The sequence below is a fragment of the Anabrus simplex genome, chromosome 1 (assembly GCF_040414725.1).
Source record: "Anabrus simplex isolate iqAnaSimp1 chromosome 1, ASM4041472v1, whole genome shotgun sequence".
Lineage (NCBI taxonomy): Eukaryota > Metazoa > Arthropoda > Insecta > Orthoptera > Tettigoniidae > Anabrus > Anabrus simplex.
Window position 1 is genome coordinate 470,062,823 of NC_090265.1, and position 25,508 is coordinate 470,088,330.

The window sequence follows — 25,508 nt, forward strand, 5'->3', positions numbered from 1 at the left end:
AAAATTTAATTCTCAAATATTTAGGTTATATTATTAGTGGTCCTATCGATAAATACTACAGAACTAAAGTTATATAGAATTAAATTTCCGTTCATTTATGTCATCCGTTACCGTACCGGCTTTGATAATGCAGATATTCATGAATTTGTATTTTTGTTGCCAAGTCCATATAAACGCCGAGCCATGAGAAAATGTGTTAACAGAATTTAATGGAAGTCTGTGTAGAGAGTGGGGGAATAAGAAACTACAGACTAAGTTGTAAACAATTTTATTTGCCCTATATGATATTGTAGTTTAGGGAAGGCGCCTAAAATTTAATTTTTAAATACCTATGTTATTGGTCCTATCGTTTGTACTACATAACAAAAGTTGTAGAGAATACAATTTCCAACCATTTATGTTTTATTCAATTTTACCGTACCGACTATGATAAGAGTGGTATTTCAGAGTCGGAAGGAAACTAAATGTGAAGGCCTACAATACTGAAAGCGCATAACATTGATCAACAATAAGATTACACTGACCATTGTTTGTGGTGATGTTCTCTGTCTCTTATGCTGCCGCTCTACTCTGATAGATGGGATTACTGCTGCGGACCAAGTATAACAGCCTGACTGAATATTGGTGGGAAATAGCAGGGGAGTTAGAAAACTTTTTTCTTTAGCATGTCATTCCTCTGGTTCATACATTTTCTGATACCGTTCTGCTGGTATATAACTCACTGGTTCATCATAATATTCCAGCTATTCGATCTCTACTCTGACGCGCTGTTTTGAATGAGCAGTGTGCACTCTTAATGCAGATGTTCACTTAGCAGCAGCAGTAGTAATAGTAGTAGTATGACCCGTTCTAGAATTGCAACTTAGGCATATTCCAAATTATAGCAATACAATTCACTACATAACTCAAACCTGAAAAGAGCGTTTCTTGAAAAGAGCTTCTTCCTCTTCACTTTGATTAAATTCTACATTAATTTTATTCAAAATTAGCAGTGAAGAGGGGGTTTCTCCTCTGGCTTGAAGGAAAAATTTGCCTCCAAATCAGATTTTTCCGCCGCCGTTATAGTGATTTAAAGATAAAAATTTCATTGTTCCATATTGAAATTATTGATGTTAAAAATTAAATAACTGGAAAGGAGGATCAACCTATTCAATACTCAAAAGAAAGAAACGTAGCAATCACATTTCTATTTAAATGGGACCGGTTTCGACCTTAGTCTAGGTCATCATCAGCCATAAAAAACATGTAAAATGTTTATGAATGTTGGAGGTCAGTTTCACACTCTGTTAGGCACAAAGACACGACACCACATTCTGTCCTGCACAAAGTCACAACACTACCAATCAACATGCGAAGATCAAAAAGGCTTGAATTCGCAGACGAACAGATCTGAAGTAGAAAGCCGCCAGCTCCCGGTGACCAGCGCGGCACACTCAAGGTCACGCGCTGCGGCCAAACACCAAAGTAGAGTGGAGAACGTTTCGAAGGTTCAGAACCTGTCACGGCTGCGGAAAGCCAAGTACGTATATAAAAATATACGACGCCAATTAGTACAACCGAATGAGCACCCGTACTCCAGTTAAGTTCTTGGTAAACAGTTGACTTGAAAAAACAATTGTAGAGAGAAGAAAAAAATGTAGTAAAAAGCGCAATATCGGAAAACAAATGAAAACTTATATGCACAGTGCGCTATTTTTAAAAAGAAAAAATTTTTAGGTTATGATTGAAGTAGTCGAAGTTGGCGCAAGACAAAAATTTTTGAAAGAGGAGAATAAATTAAACGAGGAAGAGTGATAGTGAAATAAGAGAAAGAATAAGAGAAATTGAAGTTAGATGGTAATGAGGAAAGATAAGATACGGAAATGAAGGAGGGGTAGTTTAAGGTGGGTTAGGAGGATGGGTTATTGGAGGTAGAAAATGTGGATGGGAACTATGTAAGACATGGAAAATAGAATTGGGGTTTTGGAATTTAGAATTTTTGAGAAGAAGAATTAGGAAGTCAAAAAGGATATTGGGTTTTTCAGACATGTCGTTTAAATTGAAATTAGGGTTGAAGTACTGGTCAAGGTGGATAAAGCACTTTTCAGTAATGTTTAAGAGGGGGCCTTTGTTAATGATTTTAAGTATGTTTATGTTATTGTCAATACTGGTGAAACTATGTTTGGAGTCTTGTATGTGCTGTCCTATGGCAGAGAATCTGTTGTATTTAATGGCGTTGACATGTTCAGAGTACCTGATATTGAAGTTGCGGCCAGTTTGTCCGACGTAGGAGGAACTGCAGTTGTTGCATTTAAATCTGTATACACCAGATTTAGAAAAAGCATTAGACTTATTTAGAGATTTAGAGTTGTGTAAGATATCAAGACTTCTATTGTTAGTTCTAAAAGAAATTTTCATATTATGTTTTTTAAAGATATTAGTTATTTTATAAGCATCCTGAGTAAAAGTGAAGGTGAAAAAAGCAGTTGGTTTTATTGTGTCAACAAATTCAAACACCGTCCAAAAACCACTTTATCCCGCAGCCGTGACAGGTTCTGAACCTTCGAAACGTTCTCCACTCTACTTTGGTGTTTGGCCGCAGCGCGTGACCTTGAGTGTGCCGCGCTGGTCACCGGGAGCTGGCGGCTTTCTACTACAGATCTGTTCGTCTGCGAATTCAAGCCTTTTTGATCTTCGCATGTTGATTGGTAGTGTTGTGACTTTGTGCAGGACAGAATGTGGTGTCGTGTCTTTGTGCCTAACAGAGTGTGAAACTGACCTCCAACATTCATAAACATTTTACATGTTTTTTATGGCTGATGATGACCTAGACTAAGGTCGAAACCGGTCCCATTTAAATAGAAATGTGATTGCTACGTTTCTTTCTTTTGAGTATTGAATAGGTTGATCCTCCTTTCCAGTTATTTAATTTTTAACGCCATTATAGTGAATCAAGATTTTCCGACTCATCGGGTACTCCTAGGAAACAGATTAGTAAAAGGGCATAGTTTTTGCCCTGGGACTCTTCACTATTTGACACCCCCCCCCCCAAAAAAAACTAAGTGGGTTCACAGATCATGGCTGTCTGCGGCCGGGTCATTCCAGCTCTGGAACTTTGGACTGTTAGATCGGCAGCGTAGTACCGTTCGTTAAAAGCGTGCAAATGTGTGGTTTTTTTATTTGATTGCGTATTTCATGTGATATCATTGCTTTCACTCGTGCCATTCCTACTGACATCATTGTAATGACCTATGTTCATTTCAGTTGGGAAAACCACTAAGACAGTCTTTCTGAGGATGTAAAAAGGCATACGGAGAGTGAGCGTTTGCCATTATAATGAAAACTTCAGAACCTGATTGTTAATGATGGTAGGCAAGCAACCATTACAATGAAAATTCCCTAACACAGTCTTCATTTGAGAAAAGACGTTTGGTGATTTCTCCGTCGCGTTTCTAGGGTAACAGTAAGAACTATGCATTTTAATAAAGTCTTGCTAACAACATGTACTCTACCTAACCTACAATTCTGTATACAATGTAGAATTCCGTAGCGAAGCACAGGTACATCAGCTAGTTAAAAAAAAGTAAAATGTGAAGGGAAATACAACCAGGCAACCATCCTCTCAATTCTAACTGGAAATGAAGGCAGAGATCTAATCCTTTGAAGAATGAAAGTATCAGTAAAAGATAAATGAGATATGAAAGAAAATGAGCAAGGAAACCAGCACACACAAGTGGAAGCAATGCTAGACTCTGCTAGGGGCACCGTGGTCGCCAACCCACTTTCCTGAGTTGGGAGCCCCTTATGGCAAGTATAGCCTAAAATTCTTGTCTGTCAGGAAGAATGAAGTTTATATAGACATTCTTTAGACTTTAAATGTAACTGATAAAACTGGACCAGTAAGGTACGGGTAGAAGATGCGGTAGGGAGGAGGAGACCTCCGCGCATGTGTTGTGTCAGTGCGAGGCTCTTGCAAGCACTAGACATCGATACCTTGGCTCACATGCCAACATCTGGACACTGCTATCCTTTATAGGAGCACTAGGTCTGGACTAGGCAAACCCGTTTAAGGGACACAAAGGGTCTTCACAGACCTACGTGTAGAGCCCTGCAAAGGCAGGGTTCACCCATTCTTTATCTATCTATCTAAGGTACAGGTACTCACATTTAGCAGACTGATCCCTAAATGACAAGCATACCAAACCACTACACACTTTCAGTAAAATTAACTTTGTTCAGATGTATCACAACATCAAATCTTTCCAGGGTTAAAGAAGCATATGTCAAATACACACAGGTTTGCTAACTTTCTGCTGCAAAAACATACAGTTTAAAAGATACTTTAATGTAAACTTTAATCTTTTCGTAGGCCACTGAATGCACCCTCAAATGACCACAAATGCAGCGAAGTTTTACAGAGCTCCAAAGTGTTTTAGAAGACAGTGATAAATTTCAAACAGATATCGTCGCTCGAGCGGTAAAAGGTTGTATTCCACAAAGCTCTTCCTATCAATTAGGCTATTCTCCTTAAGACTGGTCACGCCTCCCAGCCACGTATAGATATGCAGTCCATCAGAACAAATTTTGTTGTGTTCATTTTCCTATGCCCATGTGTAAAGGAAAATGAACCTTACAGTACCGTACTGTAGGAATGTATGTTTGCATTACGTATTTACGCACTCCTAGTGTACAATGCATGCAAGGTTCATTTTCGTTTAATAGTCGACATAGGAAAACAAACACAACAGACATTGTTCTGATGGACTGCGTATCCATATGTGGCTGGGAGGCGTGACCAGTCTTAAGGAGAATAATGGATAGGAAGAGTATTGTGGGATACAAAGTTTTACCGGTGAAGCGACGATATAAAATAGTCTCATAAGGTTTTAGGGCTAGTTTGATTACGTACAGAACATAAAGCTTCTAAAAATTTGAGTACAGGAACTATTCAATCTATGCCATACGAATTGTAACATGTGTGTTCACAAAATCAAAACTGGATTGGCAAATTATTATTTATGCCAAAAAGAAACATGAAAAGGGGCTAATGATGTTGTCTCGATGCTATGAACAATATCAATCAATGCATCTCCCATTTGTTAGAACTTAACTGTCCAAGATAAAACAAAAATCACAATTTCTAAATTCTGCCTCACAACTGATACCAGTACTGGTCTAAAACTCTGAAGCAGTTTCTTTTCCAATAAGAGGACACTCATACCTCTGTAACAATAGAAAATTCAGCACAAAGCAAAACCAAGCTTGCAGTTTTACGTGACGATACTGTGATCACAGCTACAAAAGGGCACTAGGAAAGTTTTGCAATATGCAATACTAGGGGTGAAAACCGGTCTAGAAGACAGCAAGGCACGACCTTCACACCAGTTGTTACCAAGCAGTGGGACTGAAAGCAAGTTAAGATGTCAGTGTGGTCTAAAGGTGAATATCGCGCAATTATCTGCTGCAATTTTGCTCGTGGATTAGCTGTTGACTAGTGCCTGGAGGAAATGACTCTGTGCTGGGGAAAGACTGTCCACATCGGACAATTTTCTGCTGGTACAAAGAGTTCCAGAGGGAAATTTTGGGGTTGGAGACGATCCTCATTCTGGGCGACCGTCTGAATCAGTGACTGAGGAAAACATTGAAGCTGTGAGGAAAATGTTGCAGCAAGAGAGGCGGTTGTCGGCAAGTAGAAGAGACCCTCCCCATCCCTGCACCAGCTATTCATTCAATTCTACACGACCATCTCCATGTTAGAAAGGTTTGTTCCCTTTGGGTGCCCCATTCACTTTCAGAGGAACAAAGGGCACATCGAGTGAAATGGTGCCGAGAAATGCTAAACCAGTTTGAAAATGGGACTTCGTGTAACGTCAATAGCATAGTTACAGGTGATAAAACCTGGCTTTATTATTACGATGTCCCAACAAAATCCCAGAACAAGGTGTGGCTGTTTGAAGATGAGGGTAATCATGCGACCGTGGGAAAGTCGTCAGTGAAGAAAACGATGATAGCAGTATTCTTCACGAAACGGGGCATCCTGGCAAGGATTGTGCTAGAAACACAAAGGACAGTTACTGCAAAGTGGTACAGTGAGACTTGTCTGCCTCAGATCATCCAGGCTCTCAAGCAGCTCCGTCCAAGTTCACGGCTCAACATTTGGCTCTTGCATCGTGACAATGATCCAGCACATTGTGCTAATGTAACAATGTATTTTCTTGCCAGATCAGGATTGACTGTGCTTGATCACCCTCCATACAGTCCTGATCTTGCCCCATGTGACTTCGCACTCTTCCCAGAAGTGAAGATGAAGCTGAAAGGGCAGTGTTTTGCATCCGACGAGGAGCTTCTGGCAGCATGGGATCAAGAGTGTGAAAATGTAACAGAGTTAGTTCAGTGACTGGTTTCGACATATGGAGAAGTGTATTGAGTGTGGTGGAAATTATTTTGAAAACTAAAGCGTTCACTCACATTGCAAAACTTTCCTAGTGCCCTCTGTATGGGACCTCCAGTTGTATGCAGAATTCAAATCACAGGCATATGAGTTTCCATTTCAAAAGTTGCACACATTGGCTGGAAAGCACATTAAAGCACCATACTAAAAGACAGGACTCTATATACAACATTGAAGATTGTCAGGCAACTGGTCTTCTAATATTATTCTGCTTAGTGAGCAACACCAGGCTGAATAGCTCAGACAGTAGAGAGACTACACATTGCACAGCTGAAATGGTTTGGGCATATGCAAAGGATGGAAGGGACTAGAACCCCCAGACAATACTTGGAAATGGCAGTACCTGAAAGGAGACCTGCTGGATGTCCCAGAAGAAGGTGGCTGGACCAAATAAATGCAGACCTTATCGAGAAAGGAACAACACTGCAGGACGTGAAAGGAGAGGAACTCTATAATGACAGGAACCGATGGAAGCATATAGTCCACAAAAATCCTACCTGGCCCACTGGAAGGATACCCACATGATGATGAGTAGAGCACTGGCCTTCCAACTCCAAAGTTCAAGCCTGAATAAGTCCAGGTGCTCAAATATAAACAGCCTCATATCAATATATTTACCAGCACATAAAATAACTCATATGGGACGAAATTCTGGAACTTCCACATCTCCAAAAACCATAAAAGCAGGTGGTGAGACATAAAGCCAACAACATTTAATTAATCTTTGTGAGTGAACATGATATAGTCGCAGATTTCAAGACTTGGTGGTCATTTTTCTACAACAAAAGTAGTTTAAACTTATTGGAAACCATGAAATGTAATTAACAGGTGAAACAGGCCATCTATATTGCAAATTTGTATTACTTTTCGTACTCTTTCGACAAAATAGCATGAAAGCTAATGAATAGGTAGATGGTTAGATTGTATATGCTTGAAGTGAGAGGACATACCACTCTTGCATACCCATTAGGAAACATGTCCATTTAAAAAATGAGAACTAGAAAGACCATGTAGCATCCACCCTTATATTCCCACTCAAAACCAAGAACTGGTCAAGGTGGCTTTAGAAACCCTAGAAATAAATGGGATACACAGAAGGCAGCTGTTTACAGTATCTTTCAGAAAACAATTTACTACCAAACTGTGAGAGACATTTTCAATAGACCATGCATTGTAGAAGAGACCGAAGACTAAAGAGTTCAATATTTTTTCCAACTGATACCCAGAAACATCAGTCAACTTATGCGATAAACTTTTATCCTAAGAGTAACTCTGTCAATGTCTCAGGTCCCTTTCTACAATAACCAACTCAAAATACATGGGCAGACAAAAATGTGTTCCTTAGAGGATTGAAAGTTGTTCCTGGAGTTGATTTATAATGTCTAAACATCATATTCCTCTCCAAAACTGCAGAATACACATTTATATACACTAGTTATTAAAACCTCCTTGATATAAAAATTCCCTCTAAATGTGTGTGTTTAACATTTATTATTTTTGCCCACAAGTGTAGTTCATTTTATATTAGCTCACAGTAACTTGAAGGAATGAGGAAGACAAGCCCACTCAAAGCATGTTCAACAGACCTTTATCAAGCATTTGACAAAGAAACTTGATACACTTATTTCAGAAACCTTCTCTTGTATTTGTATCCGACAAGGTATATCTTTAATCATCAAATTGTATTACCAGAATATAAGAATTGTCATGAAACACACTTCCTCCTTACAAGCAAGTACGACCACTTTCAGCACGAGAAACATTTGACAAATACAAGTATAAAGACAGTCTATTAATAACTGTACCAAGTTTCTGGGTCAAATGCTTGATAACTCTACATTTGACAAAGTAGTAACCTATGAAGAGGAGTGAAACCGTGAAACTCTCGCCATGCCTATTTAGTGTCTCCATATACAGTTTAAATTATCTTTATTACAGAAAGTCAAAAATTCAAATAACTTAACCACAATTTTCTGCAAGGTAATGGAAACAAATCAGAGCTGGACTTGAACTCGACAACTCTGTGAAAACCCACAAGAAATCCAAACTTTGATTAACTCCCTCTTGCACTTATGTCCCTAGTCATGCAAGACCAATAACTTCCTAAGCTGTACAGGGGAATGTGCCATCATGAGCTAACTGAAGTGAAGATTGCCCAGTGCTGACTGAACAGTGACCGCCTTGCTCTCAAGGGAGTCATTTACATTAAGCCAGCAATGAAGTGTTCTAGCTCCGTGGTTTGTCTCTTGCTGTGCATGGCTAGACAATACCGAGATGAGTGCTGGCAGGAACCAGGCCTAAATAGCCAGTGCTGTCAGCTCTCGTCTGCGAGATTTTGCTGGTGTCTTTGTCGCAATACGATATTTTATCCTATTGGAAGTACATTCATTATCTCCATGTGTAAACTAATGCCAATTCTGAAAAATGAAGTTGTTCATAGGAAAGGGAGAGAGGCCAACAATGGGTTCAGTATCTAGCCTACTCTCTCATACTTGCCCTGCTCTATCACATCAGCTGACAGAACTAGTGCTTATATCCTTTAGCTTCCAGGGTTTTCCTTCAAACTGTTGTGCTATAGTAATAGCTAAAACTAAGCTTTCTACTAAGAAATTACCCTTTTAACGCAGCACTTCTCAAACTATGGTCTGCGGACCACAAGTCGTCCTCAAGTTCTGCCTTCGTGGCCCTCACAGATTGAACATGTATTCGGTAAAACAGAAGATTTGTTCAAGAAAAAGAGAAAAACACAAAGCAATGGGAAATTTGTTGCAAAAGTTTTATTTCATAAAAGCATATTTTTAACACCGTTTATGGCATTATGGAGTTCGGAAATTCCATGATTCCAGGATTGACACTTTATGAAACATAACACTACTTACTCTACTCTCATGAATTATTGTTGCAACAGTTTCTTGGATGTAAACAGGTGTTGGTCGCAATTTTTATTGCTCTCTCTCTTCTCGACTCATTAACAAAGAATTTATTATTGTAGTCTCCTTAATTTACTGTAAGGAAAGGTATTGCTGTTGCAAATATATATATCTTTTTTAAAATTTTTACTTCAGACAAGATCATTTCTGAAGACGCCAAGTAAAGTTATGAAGAATTTCACCTTGTTTTCTTGAACGGCAAAACCCCAAAAGCTTATTATCATGTTATAAACAGCTTGGAAATTCTCTTCTCGGCTTGAAAGCTTTCAGTTGTAGGAAAATCATCTTATGTAGTGATGTTAAATTTGTAATTGACTGTGACCTGTGTTAATTAGTGTGCATTATATGTAAGGGAAAATGGCCACAAACCAGGACATTGAACTGAAAGGAACGTGATCATGACATACTTCATAGAGCAGATATTATCAACAAAGTTTAAGGAAACAATGCAGATGGTAATAGCATTGTATCAAAATAGCAAAAGCTGTGTCAGAACCAAAGTGGGTCAAACTGAATGGTTCAGAGTTGAGAAAGGCTTAAGACAGGGAAGTGTATTGTATCCCTTACTCTTCATTATCATCATGGATAGAATTCTACATAATATCAAGGAGAAAATGATGAGCGAGCAAGTAAAGTCTATGTTCTTTGCTGATGACATTGTAGTTTGGGGAGATAATGAAGAGGAAGTACAGACACAAGTTGATTTATGGAATGAGGAGATATGAAATTTTGGAATAAAGATTAGTACTGCGAAAAGCAAGACTTTGATCATGATGAGAGGTAACAGAAAATCCAGGGGAGTGATAAAAATAGGAAATGAACCTCTTGAAGTAGTGAAAAGTTTTTAATATTTGGGCAGCGTGATGTCACAAGATGGAAATTTGGCTGGAGAAACTGATTTAGTATACAGCAGTCTGCAAATTTCTACCGGTGTGTGAGAGACATTATATGGAACAAAGATGTGCCGTTTTATACTCGTCCTATTATAAACCTATACTGACCTACGCTTCAGCAGCCTGGATGTTGACTAAGCGAAACCAAAGTAAGATACAAGCAGCTGAAATGAGGTTCTTGTGGAGCATACAGGGAAAGACGAGGTAGAATACGAAATGAGGAAATAAGAAGCAGCATGGGAGTGTGTAAACTTTAAGAAGAGATTGATATAAAAAGCCAAATGGTTTGGACACATGATGAGAATGCCAGGAGAGAATACCAAAGAGAACATTCATGGATACAGAGACTGGAAACAGGCCTAGGGAACAGCCTAGAATGAAATGGAGGAGCTCTGTTGGGGACTGTATTGCGGATAGAGGAGTCGATAGCAATGAAGTACTAGAAGAGGAATGGTGGAAAGATCGAGTAAGGTGGAGGTCTTTGGTATACTTACCTACCTGGAAAGAATCTGGAAAAGGGAATGGATGAAGTAATGAATATAAGACAAAACCTCTGTGTTGCATTATGAAGTGCTTTCAAATTAGTGTATGAAATCCATGAAAACAAAACAACATTGGGTTATTCTTAGTATAATAATGTGTATTTTTACAGGTGTGATTTTAGTATTATAATTTTATTGAAATTGTTGTGTGTTTGACAGACTGGAAAGTTTTTATGTTACATCTAAGTTGACACTGGAAAGTATGGCTTCAATCTTAACAAACAACATTGGGAAACAAAATGTGGAAGTATGAAAAGTAAATGTCTATTCTTTCATTAATGTGCAGAAAAACTCAAAGAAATCAAAGTTCTTTCTATAACTACCTCACTCCTCACTTCCTTAGTATGCCTCTTCAGTGGGACGGTCCCAGAGAAATAACAAGTTCTGCATACCTTCCATACAACTCAACGGATCCACCACTATCGGAAGACGTGGAAGAATTAATTTGCAAAGCAAAGAGGAAAGGTGAACACCTAGTATTTGGAGCAGATGCAAATGTACATCACACTGCGTGGGGCAGTACTAACTGCAATGCAAGAGGTGAGTCCTTACTAGAGTTTATTATTAGAACAGAACTGATAATATTAAACCTAGGAAATAAACCTACATTCATAAATCAGAATCGTAGAGAGGCAATAGGTATCACATTGAGCACCATGCATATTGCAAACTTCATTAAGGATTGGAGGTGCCATTTTTGACAGACCGCCAGCATATCCAATTTGCGATAGATGTGAGGCAATGTGGTACTGAAATGTACAGAGATCCTAAAATAAGGAACTGGGATGGATACAGAGAAGTTCTAGGGCAGACTGTACAAAGGATCCAAAGGAACGTACAGGGACGGAGGGAATGGGATGAGGCAGTGGAACAATTAGAAGAGGCCATTATAGCCGCATACCATGACAACTGTCCCCTCAGAGAAAAGAAAACTGCCAAAAATCTTAGGTGGTGGAATAACAATCTAGCCAAAATGAAAAAAGTGGTTAGAGCGTTGTCCAAAATATCATCACGAAATGGTATGTGGGACATATATCATAGGAAACTAACCGAGTATAACCTAGAGATAAGGAGAGCAAGAAGAAAATCTTTGAGACTGTTCTGCGAGAAAGTGAAATAAAACACTGAAGCAGCAAGGCTCCTGAAGGTTTTTAAAACGATAGGCTACATATAAATCAAGTGGGAACACTGGATAAACCAGATGGAACATGTACTCAGACGGGAAAGGAGACGCTGGAGGTGTTGCTAGGTTGTCATTTTCCTGAAGCTGAGGAAGTAGAAGGGGAAGAAATGGTTGAAACAGACCAGATCACGAAGAGCAGATTGGACTGTGCCAACCGATTAAGCCTAACCATGTGACATGGGCAATCAACACGTTTCAGCCCATAAAGGCTCCGGGGGCTAGATGAGATACTCCCAATACTTCTGCAGGAAGGACGGGAGATAATCATCAAGGCCCTGACAGACCTTTTCAGAGCAAGCCTAGCTCTGGGGCACGTGCCAAAATCATGGCCTAAAGCGAAAGCGGTATTTATACCGAAGCCTGGAAGGGCGAACTATGCCCAAGCCAAAGCCTATAGACCATTATGCATTAACTCCTTCATGCTAAAACCAATGGAGAAAATACTGGATAAATACATCCAGAAAACAGTGCAACTAAACTCAACTTTACATGAAAATCAGTTTGCATACAGACCCGGCAGATCCACTTGAGACAGCACTCCATCAATTGGTTTGCAAACTAGAGAAAAGCCTAGAATATAAGGAAATTGCTCTGGCGGAATTTCTAGACATAGAACCTACAACCCAATGTTTCAAGCTGTTGAAGAGAGAAGGGTAAGCAAGACTGTTGTAAAATGGAATGGATCCATGTTAAGCAGGAGAAAAATAAAGGCAACTCTCTGTTTGAAGAGACGCTAACGGTTAGAGTCACTCAAGGCTGTGCACAGGGAGGAGTTCTTTCTCCTCTTCTGTGGAACCTTGTGGTGAAAAAATCATAGCCATGCTCAACGAAGAGGGATTTTACACACAAGGATACGCAGAGGATCTAGTAATTGTGGTAAGAGATAAGGTGAAGAGCGTCATCCAGGACCTCATGCAAAGATCATTTAACCTTGTGGAGAACTGGTGTCTGGAAGAACAACTCAAGAGTCAACCCAAGCAAGATAACACGGGTCCCTTTCACAAGAAGGAAGAAATTAGAGGGGACGAGAACACTGAGGCTCTTTGGGCAAGAAATCTATATAGAAGAACAGGTGTTACACTTAGGTGTAATATTAGACAAAAAGTTGGAATTCACACATAGAAACATAATCCGGGGTAAGAACCTATTTTACACATGCAAGAGGGCAGTCAGGACAACACGGGATCTAAAGCCGCCAATGGTACTGTAAATGTAGATACACACAATGATCATTAGACCACTGATGACCTATGCAGCAATCATTTTATGGATGAAAGCAAGTCAAGGAAAAGTCAGTAGCAAACAAAATAGCCCTCAGAGAATGAATGGCATGATAGCCATAACTGGGGCAATGAAAACTACGCCAACAGAAGCCTTGAACACACTACTAGATCTCCCTCCAATAATTAATTTTATAGAGGGACAGGCTAGAATGACCTCATATCGATTGGAGCAAAATTGATGCTGGAAGGCACAAAGGCCCAATCTTGGTCACTGTAAAATTAACAGAGTAATAACAGGGGAAGTTTTACACATGCCAGCTGATTACATGATTCTAAAGTATATCTTTGAGAAACCATTTGAGACTCAGATAACTAAAAAGGAAGACTGGGACATTAAAAGACGGAAAACAGATAGGGAAGATATTGTGTGGTGGACAGACGCCTCAAGGACTGAGAAGGGAACAGGAAGAGCGATCAACGGGGAAATACCTGAGCTCGATCAATCCAAATGAGCCTACGCAGACACACTACAGTTTTCGAAGCTGAAGTGATAGCCATCATTATATGCCTTGAGGAAAACCTGAAAATGAACTACAGAGATAAGAACATTTTCATATTTATAGATAGCAAAGCAGCTATTTAAGGCACTTGAAGCTGTCTGGGTTACATCCAAAATTGTTTGGTATTGTCATACACTTCTCCTGAAGCTCTCAAAGTACAATGTTAAAATAATATGGGTACCTGGGCATGCAGACATACAAGGTAATGGAAAAGCAGATAAACTGGCAAGAAAAGGGTCAGAAACATATTTTGTTGGCCCAGAACCAGTATGTGGGATCTGTTATAGACAAGCCTGCCTCTACGTAGGTAAAGGGGTACAAAAGAAAACAAATGAAAAACTGGAAAAATGCTCCAGGATGCAGGCTTGCAAAAGAACCAATAAAGAGCCTAAACAAGAAGCATACTAAGGAACTGCTGGAGCTCAGCAGAGAAAATATAAGATGGAAAGTAGAACTGCTGACTGAACACTGCCATCTGAAAAAGCACCTACACAGAACTGTAGTAATAAGAAAATGTATGCAGGAAATGCAATGATGCAGAAGAATCAGCTAAACACATACTCTCTGAATGCGATGCGCTGGGAAGAATTAGAATCACCACATTGGGATTACCTGGTGAAGAGAGGAGAAACATCTGAGAAGAACCAATAAGGAAGACCTGCAACTTTTTGAAGGGAGCAGGTATAACTACATGGGGATGAAAAACACATGATACCAAAAGATCTTTGAAGTCGACGCTAAAAGGAACTTTTAAGGAGACCCTGGGAATAAAGGAAGAAAACGCCTCTTCAGTGATGCCCAGGCCATGATAACAGTTAACGGTGGAGACAACAAGGATCCAACGAGCCTTCAGCCAGAACATACACAATATTATGAAGAGCATGAACACCATTCTACAGGCGATATTCTTGATACTTCCAGCAGCAAAAGATATACGGTAGTTAAAAAACATTGTCATCAAAGAATATTAATTCAATACCATTCTCAAACGATTGTCACTCAAATTAACGACATGGCTAATAATGTAGAATTTCAACTTAGTGGAATAAAAGAAAGTTCAGGTAGAAGAGACAACAGATGTTTAAAATGTTTGGTATGCCAGATACAAGTTTAATAATGACATTCATGAGGATTTGTTATTTTCCAAGACTTTCCCAACTCATTAGTTTTTGAAGTTCTCAATGAGTGTACGCTGGAGCATGAAAGTAATTGGAAAAGATGTGTGGTTTTCATTTGGATGGTGCTCACCAGTAGGTGAAGTGGTACTGCAGCTCAAGTCAAAGAAGTTGCTCCCACGTTACTTAGATTCACAAGCCTGGCAGCCAAAGGTATGTTATCAAAATTGAAAGCCGTGTTAAAATTATGAACTTTATTCAGGCAAGGCCTCAGAATAATTCAATGTTCAATAATTTGTGATGATATGGGTAACAAACACATTACATTCCGAGGCTCACTGACTCTCATGGGGTATGGTGCTCATAAGGCTCTTTGAAGTAAGACAGAGAGTCCTATTGTAAAGAAAATCAATGAAGATTGTTTCATTCCTTGTTGATGAGTTGTGACTAAGTACATTGGCATTATTTTCCAGACACTGAAATATCTTTCAACACTAAATTAACTAAATATCAGTCTTCAAAGTAATTATTTTACTTAGTGGAAAATTATATCTGCATTAAAAGAAGAATTGTGCGATGGCATGTCCCCATCTTGAAACTAACATCATAATTTTTCCAACTAGTATATACATACATAATGACTTTTCATAAATTTGTGACCCTTTCCACTGTGATACTGAATATAATAGACTAATGAATAAAAGAAAATAGCAGAAATCTCAAATGACACCTGATTTAAAATGGAATTTAAATAAGGTATGGCAATGACATCACCAGAGAAAAGAGGGTACAGTGAACTATACAAAGGTAGGCTACTTTAAATATTAAAATTCAGTTCAAACTAATTATAGGAGAAAGGGTTTTCATCAGTAACTCAAACATAAATAAAGGGTTAAGTTTTCGGACCCTTTACACGAAAGGTAGGTTCGAGATAAAACATGGCACACCTCGACAACCTCACAACGAACTGAACATGCTTGTCAATAGGAACATTATACAAAGCTACTGAAGGTCCTCTTTTCTCGCTATGCAGACAGTATGCGCTGCGGCCAGAGAAAATAGCCTATCGAAGGAAGTGTGGCCCCACTGTTTACACGACAGAGATCAGACTGTACACTCCTACAAAGTGCCGAACACGAAAGATAGGTTAGAGTCCTCGAATGAGTTTTCTCACAATGAAGACAGCATGCACTGCGGTAGAGAAAAGCCCTGCAGGACCCTGTTTCTGCAAAGAAAAAATTGGCCTTGACACACTACAAAGTGACAAACATGAAAGATACGTTAAGATTCATTAACATTAAAGATACCCCAAATACAACCAGCACATGCCACGACAGTTTCAAACTTTGCACTTTCCTTATTTTACCAAACGTGGCAGCCTTGCAGGCATACACAATGCGAGCTCTATCAAAGACAATATAACTGTTGCCTTCAACACAGCTGGCCAATAACAACATAGAAAATAGTTTTATTTCCCAGGTTTATGTTGTCTCACTTCTCACTCGTCTATATATGGAAGGGGGAGGGTCATGGGTCCCTAGCAAGCATAAAAGAAGTTTCTCTCCTCTCGGATACTTCAGATAACGAACATCATTATTCTAACATTCCAAACAAGCGGGATCGGTACCATAGCACCATCAAATTAAGTACAGAAACAGACTTTATGTAAGTGCTGATCTAAAACTGAAGCTCATCAGCATCCATACAAATACCGAATAACTGTGCAAGGATTGGCAGGCCCAACCAACTCATTTATACAAGTACCAACTACATTTATGTATGAAAAATTTCAGTTAAGATAGCAATGATGCCAAATCTATTCTAAACATAATCTGACTGCTTTCACTTATTTAAAAAAAAAAAAAAAACATTAAATGAAGGGAATTGTAACTGATACAGTTTTTAAAATGCTGATATACAGCAAAACCTGTCCTCAGTGGAAACCTAAGCTATCGGAAAAATTTTCAGCTGTATACAGGATTCTGGTTCTTAAAAGTGCATTATAAATGCATTCCTCTGTTAGACAATAAAGCAGTATGACAATAAAGCAGTATGTATACTATATATGATTTTGTGTGTTAGCAGACACAATAATGACTAATCACACATTCATATGTACACTACTTCATCAGCTGTAATGTCCGCCTCAATAGCGTAATGGTTAGCATTATTAGCTGCCATCAAAGGGGCCCGGGTTCAATTCTCGGTACTGCCAGGAATTTAAGAATGGCAGGAGGTTCGGTAAGTGGTTAAAATGGTACATGCAGCTCACCTCCACTGGGGATGTGCCTCAAAAGAGCTGCACCACTTTGAGACGAGGACACAAGTTTACTTCACTTATCAGCTCTAACACGCATCTGTTCCTGCTTAGAACCTCCTCACAGTGCACAGCATATACACTTATTTATTAACCCAAAAGATCCAGTTGCAAGAAAACATTATCATTGGTTGCTTAAGTCTGTCAACAGTGTTGAATTAAATCCCAAATTACTGCTCTTTTCCAGCGAGGTGTGGTTTTCTTTGTGTGGACATGCAAATTTGCAAAATAACCCCTGTTTTGTCATGCAAGTATCCAAGGATGATTTAGGAAACTCCCCTTCATAACCTTAATACAAGAGTTTGATGTGCTAATAGTGCTAAAAGAATTGTAAGGCCAATTTTTTTATGACATCATTAATTCTGACATATATAGAGTTAATAGTGATTTGGTTTTTTCCTCAACCAACTGAACAGGAAAAGTTGCTCCGATATTTCCAGCAAGACAGGAGTACAGCACATATTGTTCATAATGTAATGAATGAATTGCGTGAGGTTTCGGTCACAATAAATAGAGTGCAGGTTTATGGCCAGCTCCCTCTCCCAATTTAATGCCTTGCGACTTCTATTTATGGAGTAGTTTGAAAGATAGGCCTATATTTTATATTGAGGTGACCTCCACATCACAGAACGACAAAAAGGTGTAATTTGCACAGATATTTTGACGATTCACGATGCTGAATTGCAGAGAATGAACCCGGATATGATCACGTTACAATGCTTGTACACAGGCTGAGGGAGAGCACTTCTATAACTACTAGGCTTAAATTTCAGATTTCTTGCCACCCACTGTGCAGAAGAATATGAAACCTCACTTTGCTGAGTCAGCTTCCTTAAAGATTTTTGGGAGGATTACTCAAGTCTTCAAAAAAACCATTTTTTTTTTCACTTAAGACAATTTTAGCTCCATTTTGTTTAACACTGAACCACAATACTGAACTTACTCACAACTTTCTTAATTGGCATTCACAATCAAAGAAATTGTTCACAGAATTCTCTTTTCACTGTCCCAGAAGAAAAGCTCTTTAAAAATCTATAGCACATAAAAATACACTTTTTAACATTTAATTCAGAAGCCATGAAACACAGTAAACCGATCAATTACAGCTATATAAGAAGCAATTGTGCTGTACACTGTACAGAAGCTTATCACAGACTGAGATATGACATAACTGGACGAGCTATGGGTCAGGCAGCCATTGCACCATCCACTCGCCCAGACATGGCACCAGCAACTTTTCTGAGGCTCACATTGTACATGGATAGAACTTGTGTAGCAAAACAAAATTGATGTAAATAAAATTTACATGGAAAAAATACAGCTACTCATAGAATTAATCTCGCTGCAAAATGAATGTATCTCATTACCAATTCTGACGACAAATTTTCTACCGAGTACCGATAAGTATAACCTTAAATGTGAGGAGAAATCATACCCAGGTTAGTTGCGCCCAAGCACAGGGTTATGAATCTATGATCTAAGACGTACAGATTCCCAGAGCTACAGTATAGCAGACTTTATTGCTCCAGCTCCAAAGGTGGATAAAAATTATCTGACATCTACAAAGTAAAGGGAGATCTCAGGTACATACACATTAGTTTTCAAATTCCAAATTTAGAGTTGAAAATATGGACTATCTCGGGACTTGAAACAGAGATTAATTCTAGGATAGGTAGGCTATACTTTTCTAATCCAGATAGGACAATGAATGTGGGCTCATTTCTTGCTGGGCCTACTGGAACAAGCCCACCAGTATAGCTAAAACGTGCTCATGCCCTAAGTAACTGCCAAGATGGCAGCAACAAAACAAGCCAAGTTCATACAAATACCAAACCAATGCCCTTAACATGTAATTTCTTCAAAACTTGTTTACTTGGCTAATTAAACCTTATTAAAAAATGTAAAACATTACATACCCTCTCAATCAGCCAATAGTTTATATTTTCATAAGTTTCCCAGCTTGAGAAAGCAGAAAACAATACTGAAGAAGTCCACACCATATAGTGTGCCTATATTCAATACTATAATAAGATCAGCCTAGTCAAGATTCAAAAATCAGAGTGCTCGCTGTAACCTAAATCTTAAAAAGAAGTGCCAATCTGTAAAGTGGGCTATCCATAAACAGCCAATACAAAAAAATTCTACAATAGAAAATGTACTACATTGCCCTCAGTCGACCACTAAACTAATGCCTGTGTTAATCAGAAACCTTATTCTTGAACTTGCTGCAAGTGGGCATTCCACTTTCTAAACACACTCGTAACAGAAACAATTGGATTAGTGTTCAGAAACTCAGGAATAAGATAGCAGCTCCTATAGAATTTTTTTTTGGTGATAATTTCACTTTTCTGTAATAATTTCTCCTTAATATTGAGGCAAAATCCGTATTAATTATGGGCAACACATAATAGTTAGCACATATTAAAAGCTTTTAAAACACAGGGTATTCAAAAAGAAACCATTGGTCTCCTTTTTTATATAAGGAATGTGTCATGGTAATGAAACTTGTGATTTGGGTTTGATGTACTTTTTATCATTCCTCAAGTAATGACAGCAATTCAGTCACATACACGATAGTGACACTTGCTGTGTGGTAAATACAAATTACTTCCCAATGTCATCTGTCTCAAGGGTAACTGTATCCATATAGCCTACATATACGACTTTTAAATCTTTACCTGTCAAGTAACACCTTAGCTAAGTGGTAAAGCTACGAGACAATGGACTTCAAGATTGGTGGTTCACAATGACGCGTCGCCAGAAATTTATAACAGATAGTTAAATTTCTGTAAAATGCGAATATATATGATGTAAATGTAAATAAATGTAAGGCAAGATAAGAAGAGACAGGTGGAGTAAGACATCAGGAGGAGAGATAAGAGAAGAGTAAATGGATAAAACTTCTATATGACTAAATTTAGTTTCTCCCCTCCAGAAACGCCTACTTCCCAGGCAGGTCCCGCAAGTATGATGTCATAGATGTGCCGGCGCATTTGGCCTTGTTCCATAGAAACACTAGAAATGGTGAACTAAACACACTATACCAAACTGCCTGAAATATTAAAAAGTAAGGGACACGGGACAACTGTCACTACAGTTTTACTGTTTTTTTCTGTAGAAAAATTATCATTACAATAAACATAAAATCAATAACAGCCATTCAATATAGGCCTATCCATTTGGTGTAAATTCCTAGAGCCATTTTGACCCATCTGTGGCAACAGATTTAAATAGGTCCTTCTGAACATAATTCTCAACTCGACATGACACTACCCTATGAAGTTAAGCGAGATCTCTGATACATATCCATTAGCTTTGAAATTCCAAATTTAGAGTTGAAAATGTGTAAACAGAGATTACAAAATCAGCATGACGATCATTTTAGGCTCTCCATGTCATTGTTCAACAAAGGGTGCTGGAATTTTAGAAAATTTACAAATACTGTGAACAGTATACCACACACGCTTGAACAATTTGAAATTAAAAAAAAAAAAAAAAAAAACACAAACAGAATAGTTACCATCAGCACAGCTTTTTGAGCCACAGATATATTAAATCTCTCTTTTGAGCTACAACTTCCCAGATGCACTTCTATTAGGAAAAAAAAAAAAAAAAAAAAAAGGCCTGAAATAACAGATTGCACACTACACGTAATAACTATAACTGAAAATATTTTATGCTGAATGATACTGGAGAGAATGTATAAAAGTTTACGCAACATTCAACATAAAAACCTTGCAAAGCAATGCATGAGAAGTCACGTAGACATGAAAGCACGATGTTGGATACTGCATACAAAAAAATTTGTACCAAGCAGGAAGTGATGTAAATGAAAAATCCAACAAGAATAATATTGTAACGGACATATTTGTTGCCCTAATAGTAAACATCCATAAAATCTGTGTTTTTGTTACATAACCATGTAGATTTAAATATTCGCTTACGAGAACGAATAATATTCATGAAATTTCATTGTAACTTTTGTTTTAAATGGAGGATAATTGTTTTCACATAAGTTAAATCAACAGTAAAATTAGTGGTAAATTAATCAATACCATTATTACTAGAGAAATATAGATGTGTAACTACGTTGACTATTTTGCTGTAGACTAGATTCCCTTCTGTGGCATTCCGCTTCATGGTGCAGTCTTTTGTTTCCTTCCTGAGGTCCTGGGCTAGCACTGATGAATGTAAGTGCTATGTCTATAAATTCTCAATACGGTATCTTTGTCCATCATGACTAGCACGGGCAGTTCAGATGGGAAAATGAGGTGAAAAGAATATCGTAAATAACACAAAAATGACTTTTGTTGAAAGAAAAATCAAATAGCATGATCCCTGGACCAGAAATTATATTGAATAATGAGTTATGGGCACAAGTCAACAACTTGCCCCATCAAGTCACATTAACCAAAGCAAAGAAGTTCAAAGAAATTAAATGAGCAGACTTCACACACAAAAGGGTTACATGAACAAATGACATACTGAAGCGCTGTGATGTAGTAGAATACATAGTCGTAATGTAGCAAAGTATGTATGTATAGTACGCGCACCTTTTAGTGATACATGCACACCCTAGTGCTGAATCGGTCGACCTGGGTTATCTTCGAGATTCGTATCGGCAACCTTTGAAACAAGAACTATGAATCGCTTATGCATCGCTGTGCGACATCTGGCGTACACGTTACGTACTAACACTGTTGTTGTTTACACAGCAAAACCAAACTACAGAATTCATGCTAGGAACAAGATTCGCATCGAGAAATATTATATGTTAAATAATGTATGTGTGACACAGTTGTTGGCGTAAGATAATAAATGTTTAGAAAATTCGTATCGATTGATCATATTATCGATTCAATTCAGATTTCATTTCATTCAGTTGGCAGTATAACCAGAACCGGGAGAGCTCCCTCCTTACTCCTCACCCCCATACAGAGTAATATCTCTAAAAGGTGCGCAGACTATATATATTTCTCTAGAAATAATGTATTAATTTACCGTTGAAAATGAAATGGTGTATGGCTTTTAGTGCCGGAAGTGTCCGAGAACAAGTTTGGCTTGCCAGATGCAGGTCTTTTGATCTGATGTCCGTAGACGACCTGCGCACCATGATGAGGATGAAATTATGATGAAGACGACACATACACCCAGCCACCGTGTCAGCGAAATTAAACAATTACGGTTAAAATTCCCGACCCTGCAGGGAATCGAACCCAGCACCCCTGTGACCAAAGGCCAGCACGCAAAGCATTTAGCCATGGAGCCAGACAATTTACAGTTAATTTTACTCTTAGCTGGGCACAAGTCAACAACTTGCCCCACCAAGTAACATCAACCAAAGCAAAGAAGTTCAAAGAAATTAAATGAGCAGACTTCATACACAAGTGTTACATGAACAAATGACACACTGAAATGCTGTGATGTAGCAGAATTCACAGTCATAACGCAGCAAAGTATGTATATATTTCTCTAGAAATAATTTGTTAATTTACCATTAATTTTAGTCTTAATTTGCTTAGAAGCAATTATCTTCCATTTAGGACAAAAATTATAATGAAATTTCATGGATGCGATTCGTTCACGTACCCTACGAATTTTAAAATCTAAAAAATTTGAGATCGATGGAGAATAAAATTCACACAGACAAAAACCTTACGAGGTACGGTACTGTGTTTAAGGTATAAGCCATTAAGTGAACTTTATGGTGTATGTATTTTGTATACTGCACTTTAACATAGTATCTAGTGTGTCCATTCTAATTTCTACAATGTTCCTTGCATTTTCACTAGTTACCTATATCATGATCATGTAATGCCATGTCAAAAGTGTTTACAGATAATCTGCCTGAAGTGTTCTGAAGAGATGCAAGAAGTCTAACAATGTGAGATGATTCTCGAAAGGAGAGGATGATCATGAAACAACAGAAGCAATTTCTCAATCCTTAAAGCTGGGTCGATGACCTTAGATGTTAGGCCCCTTTAAACAACAAGCATCATCAGAAAGCTGGGCAAAATAGCAAGATGATACAAGTACATTACTGGTATATTATGATGAAACTTCTACTTAACTTACAAAATCAAAAGTAAACTTGTAATTTTATGTGACTGTTGGAATTGTGATCATACACAGAGGACCTCCAGTATTACATGGAATCCAAAAAACATAAGATACGACTATTCATTTAAAAAATCATGCACGTATTGGCCAAGGATCAAAACATGACCGATACGGCGAGAAGCCAGTGACAATGTCATTTGGCTACCACACTCCTAACTAGGACATTACATATTTCTTTTTATATCTAGGAGCCCTCAGTACGAGTGCAGTATTTGTATACTTGGTTAAGGTATGAATGAGTGTAAGTTTGAACATTCTTTACAAGGTTTCAGCTAGCCTCATCGTACAGTTAATACAAATTTGAAAGTTAATGAACTGCCAAGTTAATACATTGTTTGGAGCTCACAAACGCGTCTTTCCATACGTATCCTTTCCACAGACAATTTGCTAACTTTATCTCACATTACCTTCCTAAGATTATATTTTAAGTCTGCTGCTGTCCATGCGAATTAAAAATGTGACATGAGCAGGATAAATCCATGGAGTAGAGTACAAGCAGCTGGTGTTTACCTGTCAGGTAACAGTTGTCATATAGCGTGTGGAAAGCCTGCAAACATGGCAGTTCTCGGAAGTGTATAACATTCTTGAAGGAATTTTACCGCTCTCTGAAATGCACAGTAATCAAAGAAAATATTGCCCAATATGAGAAATGGATATATAAATATAACCAAAAATAAATCACCAAATCAAAATTTTCTGCAAAAACAATTAGACTAATGCAATAACCATACTATTGGCCAAGCTCTTCATTATCATCTTCCTCGAATTATGCAGGGTTGAGCAGAGTTACAAAGCCTTTTCTGCTAGCTGTAACATACAAGAAATGACTCATCTAAATAAGTCATGAACTAACAACGAAGGGGTTTAGAATTTGACCTACAGCTTAATCGTCAGTTGTCAATGCTTTGGCCCAATATTTAGGACAATTTATCACTATACTTTTGGGCAAAAGTATTACATAAAAATAAAATGCATGCAACGATCTGAAAAAAAAAGGAGCAGTATAGTTACTGTACTTAAAATTTGTCCACACAACTACCGGTGATATCAAAATCATCTGTTATGTAATAATTAACCTAACTTGAACTAGGCATATGACTGGAACGTGTGGCTTATGACATGGAGTTTACAAACAATACAAGAAACATGCATTACTGTATATAACTTAAGAACACGTTAATGATTTTAAAAACTTAGCACGTAACACACAGTACTTCGCAACTATAATCACCAGAACAAAATTTACCAACCACCAAGATGATAAATACCTTATACTGAAGTCTTGAAAACACGCTGAATCATATTTTGCATGAACATCTTACCGCTTGGCGGTTAAGCAGCTTTAGAGTTTCAAAGTCAACGATCAAACATTACCATAAATGAATTTCCACGTGCATTAGATAGATGATGCTCGGAATACACACACAAACAAACAAGAAAGAACATCATTATTTGTAGCATAACGCTTACAACTTGTGATATACAAAATACCCTCTAACAAATACACAAATATATTACCTGCTAATATTACACCGGCACAAGTAAACACTTCCCAAAAATACTCCGCCAAACTATCAGCATACACCGGCAAAAGATATAGTAGCCATCTTGGCAACAAAACAACCAATGACAAAGGCGCTACCCAAATTAACTACAATCAGGTATACCAACATCGACCAGTTCATACTGCTCACAATAAACGGTGTGGACAGGACGGCTGCGATTGCAGCGGCATCTTGCCGTTAACGTCTTCATCTTCAGCTCTGTAATGGTTGTAAGGCCCCATTCATAATGCAAACGTAACTGTAAACTTGACGACGTAACGTAACCGTAAAATTTGTGGTATTCACAATGGAGGAACGTCACATGGACGTAAAGTGTACACATCAGCCAATCAAAACACTGCCATTTTATTTAGCACGGAAGTCGTGTTTTAGAATATCTCGCAGTTTTATATTTTAATATCTCGGCGGAATTAAACAACGTGGAAGCGGAATTCATATTACTTCAGACATATCTTGCTTTGCTGCTGGGAGCTATGCAAGTTTACATGAAAAGGCGAACTAAACAACGTTGCAGAAAATGGGTTCATCCCTTGGATCAAAGAAAGTTATTTCAAGGCGATTTTGGTAATCTACTGTAAGAAATGACCCTCATCAGTTCGTTTTGTACGTGCAGATGAAACCTGAACGGTT

The 25,508-nt window shown here is 38.2% G+C and overlaps 1 protein-coding gene across 5 annotated transcripts in view; it reads right to left on the reverse strand.

The window, feature by feature from the left end:
- Positions 1-24,918, reverse strand: part of Srp54 (splicing regulatory protein 54) — a 70,589-nt gene extending 45,671 nt beyond the window's left edge. For 2 of the 5 annotated variants that reach the window (XR_010858485.2, XM_067135251.2), the window contains exons 1-3: positions 24,582-24,884; positions 24,045-24,120; positions 23,824-23,918 (exon numbers count right to left, since the gene is read on the reverse strand). The gene's annotated coding sequence lies outside the window, so the exon portion shown is untranslated. Of the gene's footprint in view, positions 1-23,823; positions 23,919-24,044; positions 24,121-24,581 lie in introns of all 5 variants that reach the window. The other 3 variants (XM_067135252.2, XM_067135254.2, XM_067135253.2) reach the window with 3 other exon arrangements.
- Positions 24,919-25,508: the final 590 nt, after the last annotated feature.